Raw genomic sequence first — 7,635 nt, 5'->3', positions numbered from 1 at the left:
CTCCCCCCCCCCCCCGATTCCAAAGACCCCTTGTCCTCTGCCACATTGTTTTACTGTTACATCATCAGCCTGTGGGTGCAGGACAGGTGCTGGAAAAGATCATAGCCATCTCCCTCATCCCAGGCACTCCCAGATAGCATCTGGGAGCTCCAATCCAGCTGTAAGATGGGAGTATTCTGGGGTAACTGGACTCCCTGTTAGAACTCCAGCAGCATCTTCCCTCTTTCCTAAAGATTACATTTATCCTAACAGCCCTGTGGGCAGGGAGATGCTCCCCAGCTATCTGGGAGGCAGGACACTCCCACACACCTTAGTTACCTATGCCTCCTGCTCACCCAGTACCCTCAGAGAACCACAGGGACTCCCCCCTCCCGCCCCCAACCTGCTCCTGGATTTGTCATCTGTTTCATGCGTCTCATTACAAATGGACCTGAGATTCTGTTCTCATTCCTAGCTTAGGACCCTTGAATGGGTTGGTGATGGGAATATGAGTGTGTGTGTGTGTGTGTGTGTGTGTGTGTATGCAATTGTGCTCACTTAGGCATTGCAAGCCCAGGGCAGAGGAGACACCATTCATAGAGCCAGATTGGGTCCCACCTGCCTTCCAAATTAGGAAATTGACATTCAGAAGTAAAATGAAGGAGCAGCCAGAGAAGTAACTTCCCACAGTGGGAGGGACACCTCTCATTCCTCTAGGTCTTATCTAGATGGGATTTTGGAAAGTCATTCCTCCAGGATCATCTGCCCAGTAAGCCATCAGAGAGGATGCAGGGAAATGGGGAGTTGAAGGTATAAGAAACAGAGCTAGGTAAGGCTTGACCACTCATTACAATTCAGAGCCTCTCCATTTCCTCTCCCTATGTCATACGACATCAGATGAGGCTCATAGGAGAACGGACCTTTGAAAGACAGAAAGCCTGTTTTGGAGGCGGGGAAAAAGAAAGCCATTAGGAGTTGGAAGTGGCAGGTCTGGCTGGAGAAGGCAAGCCTCACAGAATATTTCCAGCCTTAGCCACAAAGCCGTTATTAGTTGTGTGACTATGGTGAGAGTCACCTAACTTCTCTGGGCCTCAGATTCCTCATCTGTAAAATAAAAAAATGAAGGTACTTGTCAGCTCTCATTTCTTTGATTCTAAACTAGTGAGTGAATATGTTTGGAGAGCCCAACTTGGGATGAAAGAAGAATCATCAGGGCTGAAGATCCGGAGTCTTTTAAGAGGGATTAAAAAAAGGTAATTGTGGGGCCAATGAGACTTGAAATTGCCAAGAGGACTCTTGGAGGGGCCAGGACAAGGTCAGAGCAGGAAGCAGTGCAGTCCTGGGGCAGAGGGAAGGCAGGGGTCGATCCAGATAGCAGAGCCACCTAAATGAACTCAAGCTCAGGGTCTCTGCTCAGAGTCCAGCTCCCATAGCCCAGAGATTCTTGGTAGGAACTCTAAGCAAAACTGTAGATCAATCCAAAACACAGGAAATCTATGCGCTCTGGTGTGCTTTGGAAGGGAATGGGTGGGAGGTGGGGGCCTTTGCTTTGTTTCTCCAGAGTTTTTTAGCAGAAGTTTCCTAGTTGAGAAAGGTTAGCATCCCCTGGGCCAGTGGTCGGCAAACTCATTAGTCAACAGAGCCAAATATCAACAGTACAACGATTGAAATTTCTTTTGAGAGCCAAATTTTTTAAACTTAAACTATATAGGTAAGTACATTGTTATTAACTTTTTTAGGGTACTCCTAAGCTGGCCTTTGCTAAAAACGTCCTCAATCTGTTTGAGTTACGTTCGCTGAGGTCGACCCCTTCCAACTCTCCCATCCACACTCGGCTTGTATGCTTGGTTCGTCTATCTCCTTTCCAAAAACCAACTTCTGCGCATGGGCCATGAAGTTTCAATTGCACTGCATGGGCGCACCCACATGTCATATTTTGTGGAAGAGCTACATTCAAGGGGCCAAAGAGCCGCATGTGGCTCCAGAGCTGCGGTTTGCCGACCACTGCCCTGGGCTATTAGCACGGACAAGGCATCAGGGCGCCCCTAGTGGCAGAACCTGGTCGTTGGCGGAAGCAGCACCTCAAGACTTGCTGGAGTTGCTGGGGACAGTGTGAAGCAGGTGGAGACAGTGGGGGAGCATATGGGTAATAGAGACACCCCCCTTCCCATCTAGACTCAGAAGAAACAAGGCAGGTGACCAGGGAAGCCTTTCTGAAGAGAGCCGCCTTAAAAGTAATTTCCAGAGAGAAAAGACTAGAAGCACAGAGTACAGGCAACAAGAAGCCAAAGGGCAGGGGAGGAGAAGGGAGGGAAGATATCCCTTTCCACGGATGTGCCTTGGCCCCTGCCCAGGCAAAGAGGGGCAGATTTCCTGTCTTGTCCCAAGCCCCTGCATCTGCCACCTTGTTTACCTCGTGCCTATTTATAACTGCAGGCTCCAAACCTGGCATGGGACTCTGCGATTTATATGACTATAAACCTCCAAAGGGCACAGAGAGCTGGCAGGGCATGGATAAAGCCACCAGCAAGCCTCCCAAGGTCAAAATGGCCATCCCCCACCCCTACTGACCTTATACCCTACAGGGCCAGAGGTCACAAGGCCAGGCTCAGGCAAAGAAGAGATCTGTGGGAAGCCACAATCACTTGGCTCTTCTTACCCTGAGCTTGACCACTTACGATTTGGAGCAAGTTAGAGAAGATCTGTTTGGTTCTGTTTTTGTTTTGATTTCTGTTTGGGGTCGGGGGAGGGAAGCTGTGTGGAGGGTGGATCTCATCAGAGGATGATTGTACTTGGAGAAAGTGAATGAATCCAGCCTTTTGAGGGGGAGGGGAGAATGGGGATCTGCAACCCAACACCCACCTGCCTATCCACTTACCAGCAGAAGGGAGGGAGAATCGTACACTCCTGGCCCCTGGCTGCCTCCTGGGGGTGCCTTTGGTGAGCTGGCCCATCTCTCACTCAGGACGGAGTATGCTGGTTACCCAGTGCCTGGGCCCCCAACCAACTCAGGATTCTGCTAGCGCAGCTCATTGCCCACATCCTTCCCTGCACAAGCAATCCCTGCTCAGCCTCTGGCTAACCCTCTATTCTATGTCCCTCTCCATTGTCTCTTGCCTTCCAGGCCTCAATGTGTTCTCACTCCACTGCAGCCCACTGTGCCTGCTGTCCCTGCTCCCTCTGCTGACTGTTCCAGCCGCCTGCTGTGTACTCCTCCCCCCACCCAAACTCTCTGCACTGGACCCTACCCCATGATTTATCACATGAGAATTAAGACTGGACATATGTCAGCTGTGTGTTGAGACGGTGTTGGATAGGTGGACCAGAGTCACAAGTCATAGACCAAGTGGGTGTGAACATGAAGGAGAGGATAAATTCAGAATGACCTCCTTGACGGTGTGTGTGTGTGTGTGTGTGTGTGTCTGGGTGTGTTTTATCTTCTCATCAGCCTCTGGTTTGCTGGACTTTGAGGGCTGGCAGAGAGGAAGTACCTCTTTTAGAGTCCATGTGACCCACCGGCCATATCTGGCTCTTTTTTTGCCCCACCCCCTTCCCATCACCATCTTGGGTCTCAGGGGTCCCCGAGGACTGGACTAAACCCGATGGGAAACAGGCAGAGCTGGGGATCAAGGATTGGCCGGTTGGGATCATTCTTCTGGTGGGGGGAGGGGCACTGGAGGGCACTAGGCTATTATTAGTCAACATAGCCTCCACTGGGGCTTGGCTTTGGTCTTGGCCTCAGAGAGGGACTGGGCTCTCAGTAAAGCATATTCCAGGGAAAAGAGGGGTCTCAGGCAGATGGGCTGATTCTCGGGCTCACTTCTTCCCCCTTTCCCAGCGCAGTCCATCCTTGGGGTTGGGAATACACATGAGTGAGCCAAATCGAAGTCCTTTCCTTCTCAGAGAAGGAGAGGCAGGGAGTAGAGAAGATTACTGATTCCAGAGAGTCCCTTTCACTCACCCACTAGTCCAATTTTTATCTAACACCTTTTATGGGGTGGGGAGCGGAAATCTGGGAAATGTAGGTCAGATGTGTGAGGATCCAGGAGAAATCAAGGATCTGGGCAGGGCTGGGGTACAGTAGAGAGAAACCAGGAGGGACTTGCACAGACCTGGGAGGACAGAGCTCATCCTCTTGCCCTCCCCCAGAGGGAGGCAGTAGAGGGCCATGGGAATTGCCCCATTAGGCAATTAGTGTTTCAGTTCCTTTTGTGCCCACTGTGGGCCATGGAGCCCATAGGAGGGACTCACCTGGTTTGAAAATTTTACACTTCCAGTCCCTGCCCCTCTGCTGGAGAGAGACCTTGGGGAATTCAGCCTGTTCTTGATTTGGTTCCCACAAGCCCCTCTATTCATTCCTAAGTAGGGGCTCCTTTCCTTCATGTCTAGAGCTTAGAAAACATACTTTTGTCCACTCCCCCATCTCCTAACATACCTCACCCTCAGCCTCCCCAACTCCCTACCTCCCACATCCCCTTGGGGGCCATGTCACCACCCTGAAGCTCCCCCAGACAGGCTGGGCTGAGTCACCACGCTGAAGAGGCCCAGCCCATCTGGGGGAACTGCTCTGTGCCTGCTGGGCCATGACCATGACAACTAGACTTTGCATCTGATCCCCAATCTTCCCAGGGAGTTTTGAATGAGGGCCAGGTCCACATACTTCTGCTGTGTCCTCACCCCGGCCCCCATTTAGGCACTCACTAGGCCACTTACCTGGGTGTGAGGACCAGGCGTGGACCTGGAAATGTACAGTCTCCATGCTGTGGATCAGGCTGGTGCAGGGGCTGCAGCCAGGTGAGGAGATCTGAGGTATGGCCTTGTGCGAGATTAAAAAAAGAAACACAAACCAATGTTTTCTAGCCTTGGCTGATATGGCTCAGTTGGTTGGAGCATACTGAAGGGTGATGGGTTTGATTCCTGGTCAGGGCACCTGCCCAGGTTGTGGGTTTGATCTCTGGTCGGGGGCACATAAAGGAGGCGGTTGATCGATGTTTCTCTCACATGGATGTTCCATTGATGTTCCTCTCTAAAATCAATGCCTTCTAGCCTTCCCCTCTCTGCCAGTATGGCACCTCAGTGGCTCCCCAGCCTGGTTGGAAATGTGTATGTTGGGGAGGGGGAGGGGAGCATAGACAGATGGGGAAGGTGGGCAGTAGAGGGAAGGGAGGACACTGATCAAGAAAACTAAGATCTCAGTTTCTGGCAGCTCCACGTTGGACAACTAGAAAGGACCCAGAGGCTTCCGATTTAGACCTGGGCAGAGAGACTATCCCCTAAGGGGGCCCAGGGACAGAATGGCCTTGGTTGAAGGATGATCTTATCCAAAAGGCAGGTGAGAGTCACAGGTTTTCTGGAAGAAAAGAGAACCAAGGAGTTCCTTTGGAACCTTTGCCAGAGTGTGAGTGGCTGAGAACTAAAACCTGAACCCTGGGAAGCAGAGCTAAGATCCCAACAGAAAGGTGCCCGTGTGTTAGTAACCTACTGGTTATTAAAGGTTTATAGCTACAGAGAGGCAGGGTGGGGAAGCAACAGGATGGAACTTGTCTCTCTTATCCAGTCTCCTGCTGTGGCCTCCAAGAAACCTGGGACTCAGAACCTCCAAGATGTAAGGCAGCAGGCACCTTACAGATCATGTAGTCTAGCACCCATTTTACAGGTAGGAAAGGGGAGGCTCAGGGGAGGAAAGGGAGCCCTAGGTCCCAGACTGTACTACCATCTTGGCTGTCCTCCTCAGCTATCCCCCAGCCGAGTTCTCAGGCCCCAAATCAGCTCCTTCCTATGGAATCCTAGGCAGATCAGCTGCCCCATAGATTCATTCCCAGATTAAGCGCCTCCCTCCCTGCTCCTGTTGCTACTCTATGTTTAGACCCCTCAAAATCTGCCTGCTTGAGGATGCCTGATTGGGAAACCTCCCCTCCCTTTCCTACTCCAGATTGGGGCTTCCTAGGGGCTCCCTTTGCAACTTGAGATGTCACTGTCTTTCTATTAAAATGTCATTCCCACTCTGCCTCTGCCTCTGCCTCTTTCTGTCTTCTCCAATCCTCCCCCAGTCCCTCCCCCTGCCAATCCCTCCTCTAGATAGAGCCTCTGAAACTGCTGAGATGAATCTCTGAAGATCCTGGTTCTGGCCTGTGTTCCTGATAATTGAGTTGTGCTCCCTGATTGTGATGGGGGAGGGGAGCAGCGGCCACCTGTGGTCTTCCTCCCTCTGGTTTACCCTCCCACCCCACTGTGATCCAGCAGAGAGGGTAAGGAGAGAGGTGGGGATGCTTCCTCTTCCCCAGCCTGCCTTCTCTAGCTCTCTGCCTCCCCATTTCCCCCTCCTGGCTTCATCTCCGGCACAAATCACATGGTGACAGCCCCATCCAACCTTTGGGGAAGGGTTTGTAAATGTGTCTTCCTTAGCTCTGATCTCCAAATTGTTCCTTTTATTGCATTTGTCACGGTGAAGATTAAAGTCCCTGGGTGGCCTGCACCACAAATCACAGAGTCTGCTCAGGGAGCGGCTGCAGGTTGGGAACCTATGGAGGGGTCTGGACCTTGTTAAGGTGTGTGTGTGTGTGTGTGTGTGTGCGCGCGCGCGCGCGCGCGCGCGTGTGCCGAGACTCACAAGCACACACTCCCATCTGTGGTGTGGGCTTACCCCAGGAACAGGAAGATGTGCCCCTCATGTTGTGATTCTGAGCTCTTGGCCCTTTTTATAGCACAGTGTGTGACCTCTTCCTCCAGGCTGTCTTCCAGGGTCACCCTGACCATTCCATAGTGGGCAGCACCGTCTACATTGATCTCTCTTGTCTCTTTTATGGGGCAGGAGGGAAAGCTGTGTTCACATCACAGATATTTCAAGATATCCCTCTGGATCTCTGGCCACATCAACTTCTAGATCTCATCCTGGGAGCATTCTGAATGGGTCAAGGGCAGCTTGGGCCCAAAGCCCTCAAGGGACTCACGTCCAGGCTCCAGACCCTGACTTTCTCACTCTGGGCACCGAGGGGGTACAGCTGAGACAGAGAAGATACTGCTGAGGGACCAAGAGGACAAAAGCTCCCTTGTACACACACACACACACACACACACACACACACACACTGAAAAACATTCCCTTTCCTACCCCGTTATGAGGTGGGTTTCCTGCCTGTCCCTCATGCACATTCATAACATTCAAATTTATGCCATAATCTCTGCCACTCCATATGTATGAGCCTTTGATGGGTGTTTGGGTTATGGGATGCACCCAGCCCTCCGCTCCTTCACCCGCCCACCGCCTCCAACCACTGCAAAGGCACTCGTACATAATTGACATCGGCAGATTCTTTCATTATACAAGATTTAGCATCTGCTCGGGGATCGCTCGCTCCTCACTCACTATAGATGACTTTTCCCCGCGCTTCCTATTATCAATTCAAATTAGCCCCATTTCCCCACCCGACCAGTGCAGCCTTTACACTTGACAGTGAGGAAACAGCAAGGCTGTAATGGGCTCCTCAATTATTTAGGCCCAGTTAGGCCAGGACCCAGAAGGCCTCAACAAGGGGATAGACTGAGGTGAGGTCATGGTAGGGGGAGGATTGGGTCACCACTACTTGGTCTCTGTTTGACCTTCTGCACCCTCACTTTCCACCCTTTCCCATGTGGGTCTCTAAGGGGTGGGACAAT

This window comes from Myotis davidii, unplaced genomic scaffold, assembly GCF_000327345.1.
Source record: "Myotis davidii unplaced genomic scaffold, ASM32734v1 scaffold332, whole genome shotgun sequence".
Taxonomy (NCBI): domain Eukaryota; kingdom Metazoa; phylum Chordata; class Mammalia; order Chiroptera; family Vespertilionidae; genus Myotis; species Myotis davidii.
Note: the sequence above shows the minus strand (reverse complement) of the source record.